This window comes from Pelobates fuscus, chromosome 2 (genome assembly GCF_036172605.1).
Source record: "Pelobates fuscus isolate aPelFus1 chromosome 2, aPelFus1.pri, whole genome shotgun sequence".
Lineage (NCBI taxonomy): Eukaryota > Metazoa > Chordata > Amphibia > Anura > Pelobatidae > Pelobates > Pelobates fuscus.
Genome location: NC_086318.1, coordinates 241,351,684 through 241,375,930, shown reverse-complemented (window position 1 = coordinate 241,375,930; position 24,247 = coordinate 241,351,684).

Here is a 24,247-nt window from a genome sequence, read left to right as displayed (position 1 = left end):
CATTTTTTACATACGGATTGCATTTTCGCTGGGCATTTTGTATATTTCATATGTGCCACTAAGTTCAAACCCCCCAAATTATGCTCAGCTAAGTCTTCTGAGTAAAAGGACACCCCCCATTGTATGTCTTTGCCACTATTTCGTGAAGCTACAGTGCCATACAGGAGACCTGCCCTTTTCACTATTCACAGTAGAGTTTTGAGAGACGGATTTAATGAGCCTATGCTTCCATTTGGGGCATTATAACAGCTTGACTGTTCATAAAAAACCCACAAAGGCCTACCATTTGTAAAAGTAGACACTCCAGGGTATCTCATAAGGTGCATATTGTGCCTTAGCATGCCCCCATTTTCCCACCAATATATGCCAAAGTATGTGGTAAAAGATTATTTTGGGCATTTTTTTACATGCGGATTGCATTTTTGCTGGGCATTTTGTATATTTCATATGTGCCACTAAGTTCAAAACCCCCAAATTATGCTCAGCTAAGTCTTCTGAGTAAAAAGACACCCCCAATGAATGTCTTTGGCACTATTTTGTGACGCTACAGTGCCATATAGGAGACCAAGCCATATCAGTTTTTACCGAACTTTGAATTTTGACGCTGGGCCTATGTGCAATTTCCAAGCATCTTCGCAGGTTTTAAATTCAAACTACCCCACAAAGGCCTACCATTTCTTAAAGTAGACACCCCAGGGTATTTCAAAAGGCATATTTTGAACCTTAGCGTGGGATCATTTTTCCGCTAGCGTGTACCAAGTGTAGTGGTAATAAGCGTTTTTTTCTGCCTTTTTGACACACAAAGTGAGTTTGCACAGTATATTTTGCAAACCATATGTGTACTACCACTGTATAATACTACATATGTTGCTCAGCTATGTCTGCTGAGTACAAAAATACCCCCGTATGTACCTTTGCCAGGTATATGTGGACATTGGAAGGGGACATTTGGGACACAGCCATTCCATTTTTTTTAAACTTTAAATTTTTACGCTGTGCCCATGTCCCATTTTAGAGTATTTTACCAGGCTATATAATCCAAATACCCCATAAAGCCATACCATTTATTAAAGAAGACATCCCAGGGTATTTCAAAAGGCATATTTTGAACCTAAGCGTGGGATCATTTTTCTGCCAGCTTGTACCAGGTGTAGTGGTAATGAGCGTTATTAAATGTATTTTTTAACTTTTTAAAACTTTTTTAACTTTTTAAAACTATTTTTTAAACTTTTGTTTTGCTTATTAATTTTTTTAAAGTTTCCTAAACTTTTGAAAAACTTTTTTTACAGATGGCAAGGAAGGGGCAAGGAAGGGGTTAATTTTTATTTGGACTGGGTAAAGGGTTTATTTTTTTTATTTTTTACTTAAACGTTATTAAAACTTTTTTTTAACTTATTTTTTTAACTTTTTAAAGCTTATTTTAAAACTTTTTTTAACCTTAACCCCTAGTTAGCCTAACACTAAATCCCCCAATTCCCCACTAACTTCCACCCTCCCCAGCTAGCTAAATTTATAATTAATTAATAAAATAATTAATACAATTTATAATAAATTAATTAATAAAATAAATGTAACCCCTTAGGGTTAAAAAAAAAAGAATTAACCCTCAGGGGTTAAAAAAAAAAATCAGATCATAGTAAAATGTAATCCCTGCCAATTGATCACTGTAGTCAGTGATCAATTGGCAGGGAAGGGGTTAATTTTTTATTATAATGGGTAAAGGGGGGTGGGATTTTAATTTAACTTTGTTTTTTTTTTCACCAGGGGGCAGGATCAGCACTGATCCGTCTCCCTGCACTTCACAGTGAACCCGGAAGTGCAGGGAGGCGAAGGTGAGTATACTGAGCACAAGTGCGCGCTCTGGCGATCTGGGGTTAATTTTACCGCGTGACGGACGAGGTCCGTCACTCGTCATTAAGGGTTTGCCCTGAGTGATGGACCTCGTCCGTCACTCATCGTTAAGGGTTTAAGTATTTTATTTTGATTGGCTTCCTCCAGGGTGTTGATGTCATGGTCATCTTAGGTGTAGCTCCAGATGGAAATGCTATCTTACCACACAAGGGTCTTGGTCAATGGGAGGGGGTGATCTAGCAGCCATTTTGAGTAATGAATGAGCACAGGTACACATAGTAAATAGACATTTTACTCACATTAATTTCTATACATCACAGTCCCCCCTTAAAATGACTATTTACATCTACTTCTAGCAGCTACGTCTGTCCCTAATATCTGTCCCTAATGGCCTAACTCATCTGTCCCAGAGGCCTTGGAAATCTTTTCTTGCTGCACATAAGACAAGTGGTGGCTTGTCCACCACCTCCTTCGCTACAGACTGTGCACTGAGGGAAGTCAGATGCTGTCACTACTATCCCTAAAATACTGTAACCTTGCAGTTAGTGGGAAGGGACTGCAACGGGGTGTAGGGTTTATCATAGTCTTCCTCATCTACTTCTTGATGAATAAAGGCTGGTGTGGCTGCTTGATCTGCTGTTTCCTGAAGACACTTTTTAATACAAGGGAGAACACAACATACAATAAGAGCAAGGATAGCCAAAATTACCAGGACAGCTATATCTATTTGGAGTAGAACTTGTTGCCAGCAACTCATCCAACCGAACCATCTATCCCATGGGTCAGTAACCCCAGAGTTCTTTTTCAACTCTTCCGAGAGACTCACTAATTTCTCTATTGTCAGGGTCACCTTACCATTAGGGCCTGTGTTATCTGGGATGAAGGTACAGCATGTCATAGTGTCCAGGAGCAATTTACACACTCCTCCTTTCTCTGCCAGAATCATGTTTAGGGCCATCCTATTCTGGAGGTCATCTGGGATGTGGCTTGTAATTGTTCAGCTGTCCCTTGAAGGGCATCTCTTGTATAATTTACAAACCGTTGTTGGTTATAATATATATAATTAATCCAATCCACGTTCTTGTTAGCAGTAATGATTGGAAGAATGGATTCAAAACCCGCTGCAACTTCGTCCCTTGCTTTGAATTCATCTGGCACCCTCCTTGGCACCCCAATGGCATCTATGTACACATGAGGGTCGAAACTGCCTCTTACATGGGGTGTTTCTCCTTGTTCTAATGTGGGGGGGGGGGGGGTAACTTATCCAGTGTGTGTTGTGGGCCTTCAGATATTATGTGTAGGGGCATAATAACCTTAGCTAAGGCACATTCCCCCCACCATAGGCCTTCCAACCTTGTCATAATCTTCATATCCCCACATATCCAGTATATATCACCCAGGGATCGAATCTGGTTATATAGCAAGGTGGCTGGAAGTTTGCTATAGGTGGCACAATACCTGCCAGTGAAATTTCCCAGAAACCTGCATTTTCCTTCGTAGATACTGTAGCATGCATAGTTCCCTGGATATATGGTGATATCCTCATATGGTTTGGGGGTCTTGGTTAGAATCGGATATTCCCTTTTCCATGATTCACACGCTGACTGATTAGTCCCACTGTTAGTGAAGAGGCTCAGGAAACACACTTTTACATCATGGGGTAGGGTTAGGGTAGGGTTAGGGGTACGTACCTAGGTGGGGTCTGGCTCCTCCACCTTCATAGCAGTTAGTTCTATTATGTTTGTTAGCATTATATCTCATCCATTCAACCACAGGTTATATCAGAGAACCCTGTTTCTGTAGCCATAGTATCTTCAAATGTGGGGTTTGCTATGGTAATCATATCCTTGAAGGTCTGGATGTAGGGTCTAAGTGGATTAGTGATTACATGTTGGGAAGCTATCCACTCAGGTGATTGGTACTTGTCTTGGAGGCAGAAGCTTTTCCGTTTATTGTAGGACCCCCCCCCCCCCCCCCCTTTCCAATACATCCCAAGTATATACCGGCCAGCATCGCCAGGGCTAGGATTCTCTATGTTCAGGGTGAGTTTCATGGGGCTCCTCCCCCTGGTTTGCGTAGAGTCATTCTGTTTAATAAGGACTCTCCATTTGTATATTTTCTATTCAAGGCACTCTGTGGCTTATAGCCCCAATCTGGCCCCACATTCCAACCCACCGCCCACCAGTAACCACAGTCTTGCCCCCAGTTATTGTCTGTAACACATATGTATGCGTCTTTAATGCAGGGCATATCCTTATATAATGCTGGCATCATTGAGTGTGGGAATGGACAACTGACAATCTCGCAAGTCAAATGGGTTGCACTTAGCGCAGATGGTGCAGGATCTGCAGTAACTGTTTGTCAAGGAGGTAATCCCTGGTGCTTCATAGTATTTGTTGATCAGGGAGTTCATGAGGGTCTTGGACAGGTGTGAAGTTCCATGTGCCCACTGGACCACTGCTGAGTACATGCTCTTGGGTAAGCAGAACGAGGTTATTAGGGTACAGCCCGTCTTTAAGGGTTGCCCCTTTCTGTTTCCAGCTTTGTATTTCTTCAGGATCAGCAGCTGCTGGTAGTTCCTTCAGGAGCTTGAGGTCTGTGGGTAAGGTCTGCATGGTGAATATGGGGATTTCTTTGGCGGACACTCTTCTGTCCACTTCCCATGGTGCACATGCAGGTTGCTTGGCAGCTTGATCAGCTAGATGGTTGCCTCGTGCTTCGTCTGAGTTCAATTTGCCGTGAGCCTTTACCTTCAGTATGGCCACTTCTTCAGGGAGGAGTAGAGCATTCATCAGCTCCTTGATAGCCATGCTGTGTTTGACTTGTGTGCCAGTTGCTGTGAGAAATCCTCTTGTCTTCCAGATTATTCCGACGTCATGTGCCACGCCTAGTGCATATCTTGAGTCAGTGTAGATATTGGTGCGTTTTCCTTCAGAGATCTTGCATGCTGTGGTAAGGGCCTGTAGCTCAGCTTCTTGTGCAGACATGGTTGAAGGGAGTAAGGGTGCTTGAAGTACTGCATCCATTGTGGTGACTGCAAATCCAGTATGGTATCTGCCTTGTTCATCAGCATATCTGAAGCCATCTACAAACAGGGTGAGGTCAGGCTCTCTCTTGTAAGGCATCTTCATGTACAGTTGGGAGGTGTGTTGTCTCCATCTTCATCTGTTCAAAGCAATCATGGGGTGCGTCCAGATCTTGGTCTGTAGGAGGAGTTTCGGTGCATATCTCTGTGTGGAATTGGGGAAAGCCAATTGCCCTGCAGTTCAGGGTTTGCTTGGTGACACCCTCTTCAGAGAGCTGGGTCTGGTCCTCAGTGCTCCATGATTTGGCCAATCGGCTGAGTTCCTTCCATGAGGGAGACTTGGTTAAAGAGATATGTGGGACAGCCCCCAGTGATGGTATAGATGAGTTACCTCTGAAGGCAGGATGACTAGAATCATACAACAGGTCTGTTATGGTGAGTTTCACCTCTACCAATTGGAACAGGTCTTCTTCATAGTGGGGGTCGGGTCCTGGGGTATTTCTGTACCACAAGGTGCAGTGAGGGAAGGTCTGAGTATCATGTAGGACGGGGGACATGACTTTTTTAGTCAGAAGATACATGTAGCCTGGATCTATGTCTAGGCTGTACCAGTAGTGAGGAATTCCCCCCTTGGGAAGTGGCAGAAGAGGGGCCGGGTTAAGGGAGTAACACCTCTGCAGGGACACGTTGTCTGGAAGCAGGAGAGATCATTGTAAGCGGAGGTAGCGGGCCGCAGAGAGGTGTTTGGGCTGGACTTGGCTAAGGATGGCCGCAATTTTGTGGGGTGCAAGAATGGTAAGTAGATGGCCAAGTACCAAATCATTTGTTTTGTCAATGACAGCATGTGCTGCAAATACTGCTTTAAGGCAGGAGGGGCCTCCCCTTGCCACAGGGTCTAGTTGGCAAGAATAATAGCCAATGGGGCACTGGCGGGAGCCATGGGACTGTGTAAGGACCCCAGAGGCATGACCTTGTCTCTCTGACACGAACAACTTAAAGGGTTTCCAGTAGTCAGGAAGGTCCAGGGCCGGGGCAGTGGAGATGGCACGGCTGAGGACAAAGCAAATGGATAAGGCCTCAGAGGACAGGGAAAATGATTCAGACTTGAGGGCGTCTGTGGCGGAACCAGCCTCGCTACTATGTTCTGGAGAAGCCTGGTTGCTCGCCTGCTGCCTCTGGACTATGGCCCCATGTTAAAAGCTTGTATTTTCCCCTGCAGAAAGGCTTGTTCGTGCCTTTCTGCCTGGGTGTTCGGTAGATTGAATCTACCGAACTAACTCACGAATGAACGGACCACCTGGGTAAGGAGTGTGCCAGTGATTTACCTCCCAGAAGCTGCGGTTAACACTGGGTGGCCGTGTTCGTATAGCCGAACACGTGGCAGTGGCCATCTTAAACTCCCGAATGGCCAGCAGTGTTCATCTCCAAACCTGTGGAACTCAAATTGGACAGTTAAACGCACGAACACCTCTGAGCCGCCGACCTCGCTTCTCCTGCCTTTAGTCGTTTAGCTGAACGCCGGTCTATTCGGTATTTTAATGTGTGAATAGTGTTACCCCAGATAGCTATGCCATGGAGCCTATTCGAAAACCGAAAGACTATGTGAAAGACTTTGGCTCCATGGCGATTGAACTGTATGTATGTGAACTGAGCGCCATTCTGGGGATCGCCATTCTGGGAATCCCTATCTGGGGATAGGTTGAATGTACCTGTTTTATGCAATGGCTGCACAGTTATATATTTTTATGTATTTTTACTGCCATGTGGTTAATCGAGTTTTGCCTCTATCCTTGGACATAATTGGATTACTTCCCAATTATCTCCAGGATAGAGGGGAGGGATTGTAATGTACTGTGGGAGTGTTTTAACCCTGCATACCTGTGATTGGTTATTTAACCATTTGTGTCCCAGTCGGGGGTGCCGTTACAGCGTCATAGAGGGGTTGCATTATAGGGAGGCCTCTGGAATCCAGGCCCTGCAGTAGGAGATGGGGCCCAGGAAAGCATGGAGGGGTTTGTGTGCTGTAGGAGGATAAATAGCTGAGATCCCTCTCACCCGGTCCCAGGTGAAATAGCAGGTACCATGTGAGAGGAAGTGACCCAGGAAAACCACGGAGGGTAGGCACCACTGTAGTTTCTGTTTAGAGGCCTTGCATCCTTGCTCCGCAAGATAGCATAGGAGATCTTCAGAAGTACGCTCAGCAGTAAGGATCAGCACAGAGAAGGAGGTCATCCACATATTGAAGCAGGACCACATCAGTGTGAGCCTTTTGCCATAAGTCCAGGATTGAAGCCATTGCCTTTGCGAACTGACTGGGAGAGTTTTGTGCTCCTTGGGGCATGCCAGTCCAGGTGTATTGCTGACGTTCATGGGTGAAGGCGAACAGATATTGACATGAAGGATCTAGGGGTACACTGAAGAATGAATTAGCCAGATCCACCACTGTGAAGTACCTGGATGTAGGTGGGACTCCTGATAGGAGGGTATGAGGATTAGACACAATGGGGGTGTCCAGAATGGTTGCCTAATTAACGGCCTGGAGGTCCTGGACTATTCTGTATTTCTTGGGCTCCCCTTTGGCAGTTTTCTTCTTCATGGGGAACAGGGGAGTTTTGCAAAGCACTATTGGACACTATGGTCTTAACCTGCTGAGAGATAGCAAGGGCTTGGGCAGGCTTCAGAGGGTATTGCGGCTTACGGGGCTGGCTGGCCCCAGGGATTAACTTTACCAGAACTGGAGGGACATGGAGGCGTCCAATGACTTCTGGGCCTCTGGACCACAACTTGGGAGGTATTCTGGCGAAGATATCGGGGAAGTGTCTAGTATCTTTGCATTCTTGGCAGGTTCTTCCATGTGAAGTAAGAGGGGCAGTGAGCAGAGGGCTGATGTATCAGTAGCAGATAGGGGAGAATACATTTTAATTTGGCCATCTGGGGTAAAGGTGATAGAAGCCTGCAAGCGGGAGAGGACATCTGCACCCAACAGATTCATAGGGCAAAACGGGCTAGGAGGTCAGGGAATGTGCCAACTTTCAAGGGCTGGGTGAGAGGGCTAGATCGGGTAGTGCCATCTACCCCTATGCAATATTAGACAGGAATGAGGAGTCGGGCAGTTCTTGTTCTCTAAGGATGCTCCTGGCTGCGCCTTTGTCAACTAAGAAGGTGGTAGGGTGGCCTTCTACAGGCAGAACCACTGTGGCTAGGGGCCCGCTCTTATCCCCTGAAGACACTGCCATGACAGGGATAGGTGACACAGGTTTGACAATTACCTAGCGTAAGAGATCCAGGTGAGCCGGTTGGCCGGTTGGCAGTAGGATTGCTGGTTGTTTGGTATCTAGTAGCAGGGTTGCTGGCTGCTGGGGAGGGGCCAACTGTGGGGTAGGGCGGTGTTCCATCCTGTGGGGGAGCCTGTCTAAAATCTCTTGGGGCGCCACAGTCCCTTTTGAAATGACCCAGTTGTCCACAGTTGAAACAATTGTTATGTTGTGGTATAGGGGGCTGACCAATAGGTAGGCCCGGGCCTGAATGTTGGGACACAGGACGGGCGAACATGAGGGGGGCTGGCTTCCTGGGAATTTGGGAGGATTCTAGGCCCTTTGCAACCAGAAGGAGGGTGTCCAAGGGAAGCACCCTATACTCGGGGCGGGACAGAAGCAGGCCTTTGCTTATAGATTCTTCAAGGCCTGCTACAAAAGCCACAGATAACATTATGACCTTGTTATACATGCTGAAACTCAAATCGGAGAAGACTTGGGGTAACCTGGTGTGGTATTTCTCCACAGACTGTGTCTTATCTTGGGTGATATCGTTAATACAAGTGGCCTGGTCAGCTAATTTATCTTTGGCCCAGTCTCGGAGCTGTCCGAGGCATAATTGGTATCACTAGTGAGTCAGGCACTGGAAAGACTTTTCTCCATGATAGGCCAGTAAGCATCTCCTGCTTTTATTTCACAGAGACTAAGTAAGTCACGCCATGCGGCAGAATAGGTCTTTTGGAGGGCATAGGTTGTTTCTCTGGTTGAAGGGCATAGGTTGTTTCTCTGGGTCCGGTAGGGAGCCTACTAGGGTTGCGGCCTGGGACAGAGTGAAGGTGACGTACATTAAAGGGGCCCCTTCCGTGAGAAACAGGTCCTTGTGTTTCCCATCATGAGGTTGTGGAGGACCGCCCCCAAGTAGGCCATTGTCGTCAGGGGGAATCTGGGACTCAGGGGAACTGGCGGTCTCATAGGAGTCGGAGGCCTGTAGGCCACCATTGAGGTCATACATAGGGGAGGAGCATATGGGTTGAAGGGGAGCTGGCAGGACCTGAACTCCCCCTTGGGGCGTGTGAGCAGGCGAATCATCCGTAATAACTAGGGGTCCGTCTACGAAGGGCATGACAGGGGCTGGAAGGGGGGACCAAGCAGGAGAGGAACTGGGCAGGGAGGACTGAGCAGGAGAAGAACTGGGCAGGGACTGAGCAGGACAAACTGTTAGCTTTCCCGGTACTGCCCTCCCCCCAACTGTCAGTAACTTAATAATTATTTAGTAAGAGGGGCGGGAAGGGGAGGCACAGCAGGGGGAGACATAACAGGGGCAGAGGTAACAGGGGCGGGCAGGGAAGGCGTAACAGGGGAGCCCTAAGGACGGTGTATACGGGGGCGATACTGGGAATAGAGTGGAGGTCATGGGGCTGGGCCAACCTCCTTCCCTTTGTGCCAGTCGCCATCATAGGGCAGTGGCTGACCTTTACCTTCAGCATTACAAGTACCTTCATGATATACATACATTCTCTGACCACCTAGATCTATTTCTTCCTCCACCCATCCCTCCTGGTGAAGTTGCTTTGGCAACTCTAAACCAGGCTTCTGCTGTCTGTACTAGCTTGTTGTCCTGCAACAATCACCTCTTCTCCTTTAGCAGCTTGCGCCAGCCTTCTGGTTGTAGCCGCCCGCTGGCAGACATATTAATGCCACATATCTTAGCTACCTTCTTCACCTCCCCCACTGGGTCATCACCCTGTCTCTCTCTCACTATATCACATGCTAACCAACCCTTACTGGGTTTCTCTAGCTTCTGTCCCATCCTCTCTAATCAAGATGTCACAAGATAGAGACAAACAGGAAAGAGAACGTCTACAGTGCTCGACTGCCATGGAGATCTACCCTGCGCGCGTCTTCCCAAAACGTAGACTAGTCACTAGGTCCGCTCACCCAAGGTGGCCGTAGACAGAAGTGTAGCGAGCAGTGCGTGACCAAACACTTCTCTCAACAAAGTATACAAGAGGGAGGAGACAAACAGGACACAACTTTACACTTATTGCAAACAAAAACCAAAGAAACATATACAGTTAAACCACATTTACCCTTCACAGACCCATACCCAATACCCTCTGCAATACCGCTTGCTACACCGCACATGGGTTGTAGAAGTTCCCACTCCTCCTGCAATGCCGCTTGCTACAATGCACAGGACTACTGCTGGAAAAAACCTACAAAGACGCTTGCTACACCGCACACGGCTATTGTAGGGGTTCCTCCACCTACAATGCCGCTTGCAACACCACACAGGGGTATTGTAGTGGCGCACTCATACAAAATAAATTCATACCCAGGTGGCAGATAGTCAATATACAGGTTCTATACAAAAGAGACTCCGGGCAAGTTATTTACCTGTCTTTGGTGCCCTCCGGCAGCCGACACAGACATGGAGACAGGCCAATCACAGAGACAGAATATATAGGCAAGCAGTCATTCCCATATATCAGAGGGGATCAGTCTCCGGCCCGTCACTGCAGGTCTGCATCGGTGCCTTCTCGGTCGGCTGTCCACCGGGACACAACCCAAAGCCCCACGTTGGGCGCCAAATTGTTTTAGACCAAACCAAGTGTTTGCTTGAATATCTGCCCCTGTCCAACTGTTTAAAGTGAAATGATGCGTGCACGCTGAAGAAATAACACTGACAACAAGGTTCAGTTAAAATGAAAATTTCCAAGTGCATTGTCAGAGGGCGGCATAGCCAATTAAAAAGGCAAAAGAATGCAACGTGTGCAAATACAGAAAGTAAACTTTTCAATTGGTTAAGTGTTAGGTGTTTTAGTAAGTAAACATCTAATTGGTTAGATGCTAAGTGTTTTATCTTTATGGACTTCCTCCAGGCTGTTGATGTCATCGTCATCTTAGGTGTAGCTCAGGATAGAAATGCCATCTTACTACACAAGGGTTTTGGTCGATGGGACGGGGTGCTATAGCAACCATTTTGAGTATTTAATGAGCAGAGGTACACATAGTAAATAGACATTTACTCACATTAATTTCTATCCATCACATTCATACACTCAAGTCCTTCACTAAAATACACCCCTTCCTTAAAGGGACACTATAGTCACCCAGACCACTTCAGCTCAATGAAGTGGTCTAGGTGCCAGGTCCCTCAGGTTTTAACCCTTCAGATGCAAACATAGCAGTTTCAGAGAAATTAAGAGGTTAATCCAGTCTCAAGTGGCTGTCTTCCGGACAGCCACTAGAGGTGCACCTGCGACGCTGGTGGCACATTTCGCCTCCATCGCGCAGAGCATCCACAGTAAAGCATTGAGAAAGGCTTTCCTATGAACACTTTGAATGGGCACATGGCACTTGTACTTATACTCTGTGGCACTACACAATTTGTACGGTAGTATTTACACACATCAACATTAAATACACATACACTCCTACTTTGACAAAAAGAATGATAACAATGGCTGTACTATCATGGTTGCAGGATCTTAGCTGTGACTGGGCCCATCATCCCAGGGAGTCTCGGTTGTTCTGTTGACCCCTGCTGATGCATCTTCTGTAGTGGCAGAACTACCAAGGTCGTAACTGTCGCTATTGCGACTGGGCCATGGAGTTCCACCTGCCAAGGGATGCACATGCCAGCTCGGGAGCCCTCATTAATGTTATTGTGTAAATTGCTGATTCAGCAATGTACTAAATAATTATTAAGTAACTGACAGTTGGGGGGAGGGCAGTACCGGGAAAACTGACAGTTTGTCCTGTTCAGGTCCCTGCCCAGTCCTTCTCCTGCTCGGTCCTCCCTGCCCAGTTCCTCTCCTGCTCGGTCCACCCTTCCAAGCCTTTCTCCTGCTCGGCCCCTATCCAGCCCTTCTCTTGATAGGCCAATGCAGCCGTTCTCCTGCTCGATCTTCCATGCCCTGTCTTCTGGAGCATAAGCCACACACTAACACATGGAAACTCAAGTTCTATTGCCACACCCTCACTCTGTATGTGACATAGAGGGAGAGGCTGGTGCTGCTTTCAGGTAGGGAATTTTTTTTTTTTTTTACAGTATTCCTGTTTGTGTATGTGTGTACTTGTCTGTCTGTGTATCGAGGTGTAAGTCTACACCTGAATCTGTAGGCTTGTCTATGCCTGTTTATGTATTCATGTCTGTTGATGACTGTGTCTGTGTCTATAGCTGCATCTGTGTGCACATTGTAGCGGAGCGCTAATTTCACATAGACTTTCTCCGCTGGTATTCCAAGTGTGGCTCAGGATCAAGTAAATTATCACAAGAAGAACAACATAAGTAGTAAATAAAATAATCCACAAATATCCCATCACCTTTCCCAATAACTGGACGACACACAGTATCAGTAGCAGAACTGATGTTTAATGCCACATACCCTGCTTTTATGCAACTCTCCCATTCAAGGGAGACACCCACAGAAAATTATACATTCTCCAATCACAAACTGGTTACAGCCCAAACATCCCCTCCCCTTAGCCTGAGAGATAACACAATTACTGTACATTGGAAACACACATTTTTCCCCGTTTTCTGGATGTACCCCAAGGCTATGACATACACCCCTAAATTACATATCCCTTTATAGCCCTGATCTGAGTTAGCAACATACTTAAAAATCACCCAGATCGGATCAGGGGTTCGGGAATTTCTTGTTGGTCTTTGTTTTACCGACCGCACACGAGGCAGTAGTCGAAAGGAGTTACATGTGTTTTGGCCTTGCGGTCGGTCTCCGTAAAGTGAAAAACATGAAAATAGCCAATGCAGTGGGCTCTGCCTGGGTTCGTATGAATCCCCTTGTTGGGTATCGTTTTACCGAATGCTGTGCCGTTCGTGTGTTTTCCCACGAACGGGTGGAGGTATTGAGGTCTCTGCGGTGTTCGCGTGGTCGTGTGTCTGATTGGGTTCCAGACACTCAATGACCAAACACCGCTGGTGCATTCATATGGCAAGATGGCCGCCACCATGTCTTCACATGTCGAATGGCGCCCACCCTGGGAATGCACAGTGTGTTCGTATGATTCTCAATCAGGATAGTGTAAATAATGATGGGGAGGTCAATTAGAGCCACGTTCCTCTCCAGGGTGGTCTGGTGGTTCGGTAGTTTTTTCGTTTGTCGAATGGAGATATTTAGCATGTTAGCAATTGGGTTCCTACCGAACAACCAGACAAATGCTTCAGCAGCTCCCTGGTTACTTCTTGTCTTAAAAGTAACGAACCATAGAAAATTGAACATAATGTTGTAACAATAAAAGTTATGGACAGCCAAAATTAAGGACGGTGTGTAGTAGCCCAGCGCAATCCGCTACACACATGTCATTTAATGCCGGTGTCTGTGTATCCTTTCTGTGTGCCTGCACACACATGCGTCTCTGTATGCATCTGTAATGGATCCCCTATACTCCAACTGAGTATATCTGTTGTAAATCTCCCGAGTCCCAAGCTGAAGCAATGATTATAGCTCTGGTATACCCAAACATCAGCCAAGACTTTATGAAGGGTGCAAGAAGAATGTTTTATGATGGCCCAGTGACCAGCTTATATACACAGACCACCAACCTTGGATCTCCATACACTTGTACAGTAAGCTGTCCAGGCGCCTGGGAGATAAGAGAGCCTGCTATTGCTTAACCTAATTATATCCCATGCACTAGAGGTACAAAATATTATACAAAAACCATTAAAATACACATAACACATAACATATAAATAAACCCCCACAAGCATTATATACCTGCATAGCCTGGATCTGAGCACCAAACATATCCAAATTGCACTCAGATCCTACAAACACAGCTGAATCAGCACCGGGGTAAAGTCACTTTAGGGAATTCAGAAATGAACAAAATGTTGAATGTTTCCCCTGGCTCATAGGTAGCAAAAGTTCACCTAGTTTGTGTGAACAATCCTACCAAACAGCGCTCTCCTTTCTTGTTGGGAAAAGAAGCAGGCTTCAACGCAAGATCACCGAGATTCCCACTTGGATGTATCTGACTTTGAGCAAGAAACAGGTAGAGGTTACTCTGGGAGGCCATAAGCTTTCCCAAAGAGACGGGTTTTAAGGCACTTCTTTTTTTTTTTCATTTTCATTTTTTTTTTTTTCAAAAAAATTTATCACAATAGACAGTACAGGACAGTACAGGACTTAATAAAAATATATATATATATATAGACAATAAAACATTAAAACAATAAATACGTTTCGACAGTACTAGCCCTCTAAGCTACTGAATCTTTTAGTTTATTACCCTTAATTATCCTCTTAATTATAAATTGGACGACATACCAAATTTAGTATCTTTACTTCAACTTGAGAGAACCTTAAATAGCTATTTACTGTCTATGATAAACCATGTAAGCATAAAAACAAAACAAACATAAAGTCACACTGTGCCGAGATCTATATATCCTGATAAATAATACCTTACTATGGGGCTTGATATTTTCCCCTTTACTTTTTCCCTTTCTTCTACTTTCTCTTTTTTTTTTCTTTTTAAAAAAAAAAAAATGTACATTATTAATAGCCAAGAAAACGGCTTTATATAGAGACGCAAAATATATAAACATTACAGCCCCAAGACGTATCAACAATGTTAGCTCTGTAAGATGAAAAATTATTTTAAAAAATTCTGATCTGTCTATATTCATAAGTCACAGAAAGTTTATCATCTTTGATTCTTCTCAAAATATTTTTTTTTTTTTTTATTGTTAGCTACGTAGTTTTTTAACAGTAGTGTCCAATACTCATACTGTGCTAAAATCAAATAATGGATACCACTATTTTCCTTATGTAGGGCTTAACTTTTTTACCCATTCCTCCCATTGTTCTATTCTAGGATTAGTATAATTGTCTTGTCTCAGGATTCCAATCTCCATTTTGCAATGGTTCAGGACCTGAAATTTTATCATGTCCCAAGAGGGGGAATCAGATAATTTCCAATATCTCGCCAATGTTGCTTTAGTCTCCGTTAGAATGTGGATCACTATATCTTTTTTGCTTCTTGAAATTCTAGGCCAGCCTAGATGTAATACAAAGGACTTACAGGTAAAGTCAAGATCTACTTTTATCACCTCTTGACAAAATGTTGCTACTTTGTTCCATAGTTGCCTTAGGTTTGGGCATGACCACCAGATGTGGACATAGTCTGCTCTAGATGAGCCACATCTCCAACACTTATATTGAGAGGATGGGTACATTTTTGCCAGTTTAGTGGGGACATAATGCCATCTATTAATGATCTTATAATGACTTTCAGATGAATTTAAACAATGAATAGCCTTAGTTACGGCATTATTTGCATTTATCCACTCATTTCTTGTAATAGTAACCTGTAGGTCTTTTTCCCAAGATACAAGGGCTGGAAATGTTGGGCTCGATTTATATAATTTATATAGTTTAGCACAATGTGATACTAAATTTTTATTACTTTTAGAGTTAATTAAATTCATGAATGTATGTAATCCTTCAGATGACTCTATGGCCCTATGTTTATGTAAAAAATGTTTTATCCTTAAATATGTAAATTTCTCTCTATAGGGAAGGGAAAATAGCTGCCTAATGTCCTCAAAGGACATAATTTGATTCTGTTGCATTATTTGATCTATATTATTAATACCATTAGCCGTCCAGTTTTTTATATTTAAATCTTCTATATTGACTGTCAAAATGCTGAAGGGTATATCCGTGATAATTTTATCCAGTATCTTAAGTCTCTTTTTCCAGTTTTTCCACTGCCATAATAAATTATCCGTAATTAGGCCTATGTTTGTATTATTTCTCTTTTGTAGACTCCAAAATATAGCTAATAAGTCTGGAGATCCCAGTCTTGTGGCTTCTATTTTTGCCCAAGCTTCCTCTGCGGAGCTCTCTTTTAATGATAAAATTAAATGAGCCAACGCGCATGTCTCATATGTCTCTAAAATATCTGGGACCCCCAACCCACCCTTTTTGGAACTCATATTTAGTATTTTTTTATTCACCCTCGGTTTTTTTTTCAGCCATATAAACTTCTCAAAAGCTGTCTGTATCATTGTAAGCCATGGTTTTGGAATTTTGAGAGGTATCATGCGGAATATATAGCTCCATTTGGGCATTAAATATGATTTTACAACATTTATTCTCCCAATCCATGATATCTCTGCAGTTCTTAGGTCTTTAAGTTGTTTATTTATTTGTTTCATCTTAGGGAGAATATTGTTCTCTATGATTTTACTTGGGTTACTTGTAATTTTGATACCTAAATATTGCAAATGTTTCTTAGCCCAAGCGAAGTCATATTTATTCCCAATCTTCCCTCTATCTTCCTTACTTAGATTTTTTGCTAATATAGTTGTTTTATCTACATTCAGCTTGAGATTGGAATAATTTCCAAATTCAGTTATAACTTTCATCAATTCATCCAATGATGGTACAGGATCTGTAATGGAGATTAGGACATCGTCCGCATATAGTGATAATTTATAATCTTCCTGACCGATTCTGACACCTTTAATCTTTAAGTTTTCCCTAATTTCACAGGCTAGAGGTTCGATATATAACAAGTAGAGCAGCGGCGAGAGAGGGCACCCCTGTCTCGTCCCGTTGCTTATTTTAAACCAGTCGGATGTTATACCTCTCCCTATAGTTCTAGCCCTTGGGAAAGAATATAAAGCCATTACAGCGTCCATTAGCCATCCACCAAAACGAAAAGCCCTCATAGCTGCTATCAGGAAGTCCCACCTGACCCTATCAAAGGCCTTCTCTGCATCCAATGATAGGGCCAGAAATGGGACTCCCGAATCGTTAGTGCTGTCTAGGATATCAATTATTTTTCTCACACTATTACTGGATAGTCTACCTTTTATGAAACCGACCTGATCTTTATGAATTATAAAAGGTAAGACGGTTTGCAACCTGTTCGCTAGAATGCTAGCATATATCTTTATATCCGAATTTAGCAGGGAAATAGGCCTATAGCTTCTTACTTGATCTGGTGGTTTTTCTGGCTTATGTATAGGGATAATATTTGCGTATAGCATTTCCTCCGGGATGACCTTTTCCTCCACAATTTTATTAAATACATTTTTCAAATGGAGCGTCAATTCTTCCTTAAATTGTTTATAAAATATGTTAGGATAGCCATCCGGGCCTGGAGTTTTATTCTTTTTTAACGTATCTATTGCCTCCTTAATCTCTAATTCAGTGAAAGGTTTGTTGATACTATTAACCTGTTCTGCTGATAGCTGTTTCATCTTTTTATTTTTAAAATATGTTTCTGGATTGTTGGGTTGGTTAGGCAAGTTATATAGCTCTTGATAAAAAGAGTTAAATGCTTTACCAACTTTTTCAGGGGTTAGTTGTGGCCCTTCCTCAGTTGTAATTTTCTGTATCCTCGTGGCCATTCTAAATCCTTTAACTTTATTTGTAAGCATTTTATTTGCCCGGTTGCCTCTGTAATACCATTTTATTCTTAAGCGTTCCAATTTTTTGGCGGTTTGCTGCCATAGAATTTCATTAATATTTTCTTTAATTTTATCTATATTCTCACTCATTTGTTTGGAGGGGTTATCTTTATTAAGCCTTGTTAGAGCATTTAGCGAAATATATAGGTCTGTCAAGGAGGAACTTCTACTCTTATTTCTTATTGAACCCATTTTGATAAAGTGCCCTCTCAGGACTGCCTTATAGGTGCACCAAACTACTACATCTGATGTACCTTTGTTTTGGTTATCTTCAAAGAAACATTTAGTTAATTATTTCACTTTCTCTATTTCTTGAGAATTTTTTAATAAAAGATCATTTAGTCTCCAACTGTTCCTTATTTTATTATCTGGGCTTATATTAAGGTCTAATATAACCGGATTATGGTCTGACCAAGTAACTTCCTGAATTATGACCTTCTTTATCTTAAGTGATGTCTCTACTGTACCCAAGAATAGATCTAACCTTGAATATGTATAATGAACTTTTGAAAAGCACGTAAAGTCCCTTTCTTGGGGGTGGTAGATTCTCCATACATCTAACAAACCATGTCTACCTACTGAAAGTTTAAGCTGGTTTGATGTTTTTTTGCTTTTTTTGTTTTGGATAACCCCTTTAAGTGAGTTTCTATCTAGCGTTTCATCCATAATGCAATTAAAGTCTCCCCCTATAAGGACTTTTCCCTTTTTAATATTATCTATTTTGTTTAGTACCGTTTGTATAAAGCCAATAGGTTTAACATTAGGTGCATATAAATTCACTATTGTATATATGTCATTTTGTATTTTACATATTACTATAGTGTATCTTCCGTTTTTATCTATTTCCTGGTACATAATCTGTATATCTATGTCACTGGTTACAAGGAAGGCAACCCCACATTTTCTTTTATCCTCTAGTGAAGAACATATTTTGATATTAAAAGTACCGTATATACTCGAGTATAAGCCGACCCGAATATAAGCCGAGGCCCCTAATTTTTCCCCAAAAAACTGGGAAAACTTATTGACTCGAGTATAAGACTAGGGTGGGAAATGCAGCAGCTACTGGTAAATTTCTAAATAAAATTAGATCCTAAAAAAAATATATTAATTGAATATTTATTTACAGTGTGTGTATAATGAATGCAGTGTGTGCGTATGAGTGCAGCGAGTAAGTGTGTATGAGTGCAGCGTGTGTGTGTATGAGTGCAGCGTGTGTATGAGTGCAGCGTGTGTATGAGTGCAGCGTGTGTATGAGTGCAGTGTGTGTGTGTATGAATGCAGTGTGTGTGTATGAGTGCAGTGTGTGTGTGTATGAGTGCAGTGTGTGTATGAATGCAGTGTATGAATGCAGTGTGTGCAGGGCCGGTGCAAGGATATTTGCCCCCCACCCCCCATATGTCCTGACCTCCCCTCCTCCTCCCTCAGTGGTCCTTACCTCCCCACCCCCGTGTTCCTTCACCCCCCTCCCCCAGTGGTCCTGACTCACCCCTCCCCTAGTGGTCCTTACCCTCCCCTCCCCTAGTGGTCCTTACTTCCCCCTCCCCTCCCCTAGTGGTCCTTATCCCCCCCTCCCTCCCATAGTGGTCCTTATCCCCCCCTCCCTCCCATAGTGGTCCTTATCCCCCCTCCCTCCCTCCCATAGTGGTCCTTATCCCCCCCCTCCCTCCCATAGTGGTCCTTATCTCCCCTCCCTCCCATAGTGTTCCTTTTCTCCCCCCCCTCCCTCCCATAGTGGTCCTTATCCCACCCCCCTCCCTCCGATAGTGGTCCTTATCCCCCCCTCCCTTCCATAGTGGTCCTTATCCCCCCCCTCCCTCCCATAGTGGTCCTTATCCCCCCTCCCTCCCATAGTGGTCCTTATCCCCCCCCTTCCCTCCCATAGCGGTCCTTATACCCCCCCTCCCTCCCATAGTGGTCCTTATCCCACCCCCTCCCTCCCATAGTGGTCCTTATACCCCCCCCCCCCTCCCACAGTGGTCCTTATACCCCCTTTTTTTTTTTATTATTATTATTATTATTTTGTATTATTATTTCTTATTTTATTTATATTTTTATTTATTTTTCGTCCCCCCTCCCTGCTTGATACATGGCAGGGAGGGGGGCTCTCCTTCCCTGGTGGTCCAGTGGCAGTTCAGTGGGGGGGAGAGGGGGGCTGGCAGAGCTGTAACTTACCTGTTCTGCAGCTCCTGTCAGCTCTCTCCTCCTCTGCGCCGTCCGTGCAGCTCCCTCTGTCAGCTCCCAGTGCAAGTCTCGCGAGAGCCGCGGCTCTCGCGAGATTTACACTGGGAGCTGACCGAGGTGCTGAACGGACGGCGCGGAGGAGGAGAGAGCTGACAGGAGCTGCAGGAGAGGTAAGTTACAGCTCTGCCAGCCCCCCTCCCCCCAGTCTGTATTATGGCAATGTAAATTGCCATAATACAGACTATGACTCGAGTATAAGCCGAGTTGGGGTTTTTCAGCCCAAAAAATGGGCTGAAAAACTCGGCTTATACTCGAGTATATACGGTATTAGGAATAAATCTTTTTGTATCTTTCCTTAACCAATGAGTTTCTTGCAACAAAACTATTTTTGCACCTTCTTTTTTAATATATTCAAATACCATGGATCTTTTATGTGGATTATTTAAACCCTGTACATTAAGTGTCAGAATTTTAACCATTCGGAGAAAGTAGAAGAATAGGACAAAGTCTCGGCACAGTCAACACAACAACAAAAGAAAAAAAAAAAAGAAAAAAACAGCAACAAATAAAACATGGTAAAAACCATGGTCCCTCATGTAAAAAATACATGAAGCATCCCATCTCCAACCCCCTTTGTTGGGGACAGGAATCCACACCCTATTCCCTATGGTGTGGCATCCAAACTCCATCTAATATTGGAGTAATATGGGGATTAAGCCTCACCTCAGACTAGCGAGATGCAGTGTATCAGAGTTCAGAAGAGGGTATCACAATGTAACGAGTAGGGATACTAAAGGGGATATGGAGAGGGTAGGGGAAAAATAAGTTCTTTATACGTTATATATTATTTGGCTTTATTGACTTATCTATTTATATGCTATGGATCTTTTCTTAACTTCAGAGTGAACTATTTTATGATACTTGCTGTGTATTATCATTAACGATAACTTTTATTGTGACTATTTTCTTCTCCCTTTACACCACCTCTAATTCCCTTTTATATCTAATTCCTTAATTTGGTGTCAAACAATTTATTATTTCACAAGTTAAACACGCATATTTGAATGGAAAAAGAAAAAATAATATTATGAATAAAAATATTCACCCCTTTCACAATCTTCCTTAGTAGGTAAATGTTGTGCAAATTTATTAAACTTATTATAGTGTCTAAGTGTTAATTATTATTTTCTTTATTTCAAAGGATATTATTATATTAAAAGTGTTAAATCTTTTCTTTTGTACATTTATATAGTGTTAGATTTCCTCCCCTTTCTCCCCCATTTCTCAAATTTTTACAAATGTTCTCTTATGTTCTTATTCTACTAAGATAGTTAAACCACCAATTTGTGATATTTTAAACTAGAATAAGAGAAAAAAAAAAAAGAAAGGGGGTAAGTAGAAAAATAAATAAATAAAGAGACAGCGTCCAAATCACCCAAAAAAATAAACTCTGTGAGTCTATAAGAATCAAATAATTTAAATTAAAAATAAATAAATAGATAGATAAATATATATATATAAAAAAAAATCCTAAATCATCTAAGTGCCTTTAATCTATTTATTCCTTCTGTATCTCTTTCTGTATCTATTAACTATTTCATTCTCTATTTATTATCAAAACCAAGCATATAATGTTCTCATCAATTTTCCCTCTGTTCTCTATACTTTTCCCCCTTTAAAGGTTTGGCATTTCTAATTGGTAGATTATTCCATTATCTATCATCAATCATCCATTTAGACTCTCTCTCCCTTTACCTTAACTTTTTCCCCCTATAACAGCATTTTCAGTATTATAATCGAGTGATTCATCTGCACACGTACTCCTTTGTGTAATTCTTATAAAAATATTAGTGTCAGGATCGGGACAGGGATCCAACACGCAGAGTACAACCAGTAGCCAGATACGTATACCGGACCTTAGAATGGCCGGACTAACGTAAGTAGTACAGTATAGAATGGTCAAAGACAGGCCGAGGTTGAGGGTAACAGAAGACAGGTAAGCGAGAGACAAGCCGAATCAAGGGTAACAGAGATAAGCAGAGTAAGGTAAACAAGCCGGGTCAAAACCAAAAGGGATAATAGAATACACAAGCACTGAGTGACTAGAAAGAGCTAGAACCACGACAGGGCAATGAGCTAATGAAAGAAGCTCTGTTAAATACCCTGTTCAGAGCAGTAACCATGCCTCCAAGGCGTCTTGATTGGTCCTGCAGCAATTGACTGACAGGTCTTTCCGGGGGAGTGTCCTGATGACTACTTCCTGCCTAGATGCTGTAAAAGGCAGTCACTCCCTCGCGGCCGGCCTAGCATGACCGGATAGACCGCGGGGAAGGGAGCCATCAGACCGTCTGGATGGAGGAACAGCTAAGTCTCTACCTCTTTCGGAGGTAGAGACCACAGGTACCCTGACAGTACCCCCCCTCTCAGATACGCCCACCGGGCGGAATGAACCGGGACGAGATGGGAAGCGAGAGTGATACGCCCTGCGGAGACGGGGAGCATGAACATTCTCCTGAGGTACCCAACTCCTCTCCTCAGGACCATATCCCTTCCAATCAACCAGATATTGTACTCTCCCCCGGGAGATTCGAGAATCAATAATCGAGTTAACCTCATACTCCTCCTGACCCTCCACCTGAACGGAGCGAGGAGGGGCTATTGTGGAGGAAAATCTGTTACAAATGAGTGGTTTCAGCAATGAAACGTGAAACGAGTTCGGGATGCGTAAGGTATTAGGAAGAGCTAAACGATACGCAACTGGATTGATACGGGTCAGCACCCTGTAGGGTCCAATATAACGAGGAGCGAACTTCATGGATGGCACTTTTAAAGGGATGTTCCTTGTGCTAAGCCATACCCTATCACCTGGAACAAAGACCGGAGCCGCCCTTCTACGTTTATCAGCGTGTTTCTTAACCAACATAGAGTTGTGCACAAGGATTTGTCGAGTTTGATCCCACAACTTCCTCAAATTGGCAACATGAACATCAACCGACGGCACCCCTTGGGAAGGAGAATCCGAAGGAAGAATAGACGGATGAAAACCATAATTCATGAAGAAGGGGCTTGAATGAGTAGAATCGCAAACGAGATTGTTGTGTGCAAACTCCGCCCAAGGAATCAAACCGACCCAATCATCCTGGTGTTCAGAAACAAAGCATCGTAAATATTGTTCAATTTTCTGGTTGGTACGTTCAGCAGCTCCGTTAGACTGAGGATGATAGGCAGAAGAAAAGTTTATTTTAATACCAAGTTGAGAGCAGAAGGACCTCCAAAAGCGGGAAACAAATTGGGAGCCTCTGTCCGATACAATTTGAGAGGGTATCCCATGTAGGCGGAAAAATCTCCTTAGCGAATATCTCTGCCAATTCGGGAGAAGACGGGAGTTTAGGCAGGGGAATGAAGTGTGCCATCTTAGTAAACCTGTCAACCACGGTGAGGATAACAGTCTGTTTTTTAGAGATAGGTAGATCGACAATAAAGTCCATGGCCAAACAGGACCATGGTTTTTCTGGAACCTCCAAGGGGTGCAGGAATCCACATGGAAGCGTACGGGGTTGTTTGGTTTTAGTACAAACTTCACATGCAGCGATGAACTCCTCAATATCCCTCCGTAAAGCAGGCCACCAGAAGTCCTTAGAGATCAACGCATAAGTTTTGCGAATACCAGGATGTCCCGCCCTCTTGCTATTATGTAAACACTGTAAAAGTTCCAGTTGAAGAGCAGGAGGAACGAAATGACGACCCGCAGGAGTCTGTTTAGGTGCTAGATGTTGCAACTTAATGATCTCGGCCAGTAATGGAGAATGAATCCTGAGATTCGTATTAGCAATGATATTGCATTTCGGAACTATAGAAGAAAGAACTGGTTCAGGTACAGTAGAAGGTTCATATTGGCGAGATAATGCATCGGCTTTAGAGTTTTTAGAACCAGGTCTGTAAGTCAGTACATAATTGAAGTGAGTCAGGAATAAGGACCAACGAGCTTGTCTAGAGGATAAGCGCTTAGCCTCCCCAATATAGGACAAGTTTTTGTGGTCTGTCAAAATCGTAATAGGGTGTAGGGTCCCCTCCAACAAATGTCTCCACTCCTTTAAGGCTTTAATGACTGCTAACAGTTCCCTTTCCCCGATGTCATATCTGCTCTCAGGCCCAGAAAATTTCTTAGAGAAGAAACCACAAGGGTGTAACGAATTATCCACCCCTAACCTTTGAGACAGAACAGCCCCAACTGCTGTCTCAGAGGCATCGACCTCAAGCAAGAAAGGCAGAGTCGTATCAGGATGGACTAGAATGGGAGCCGAGGCAAAACGTTCCTTGAGAGTCTTGAAAGCACCAAGAGCTTCCTTAGACCAGAACTTAGTATCAGCCCCTTGTTTGGTCATATTGGTAATAGGCGCAATGATAGAGGAGTATCTTTTAATGAAGCGCCTATAGTAGTTGGAAAAACCAATAAACCTTTGGATAGCTTTGAGTCCT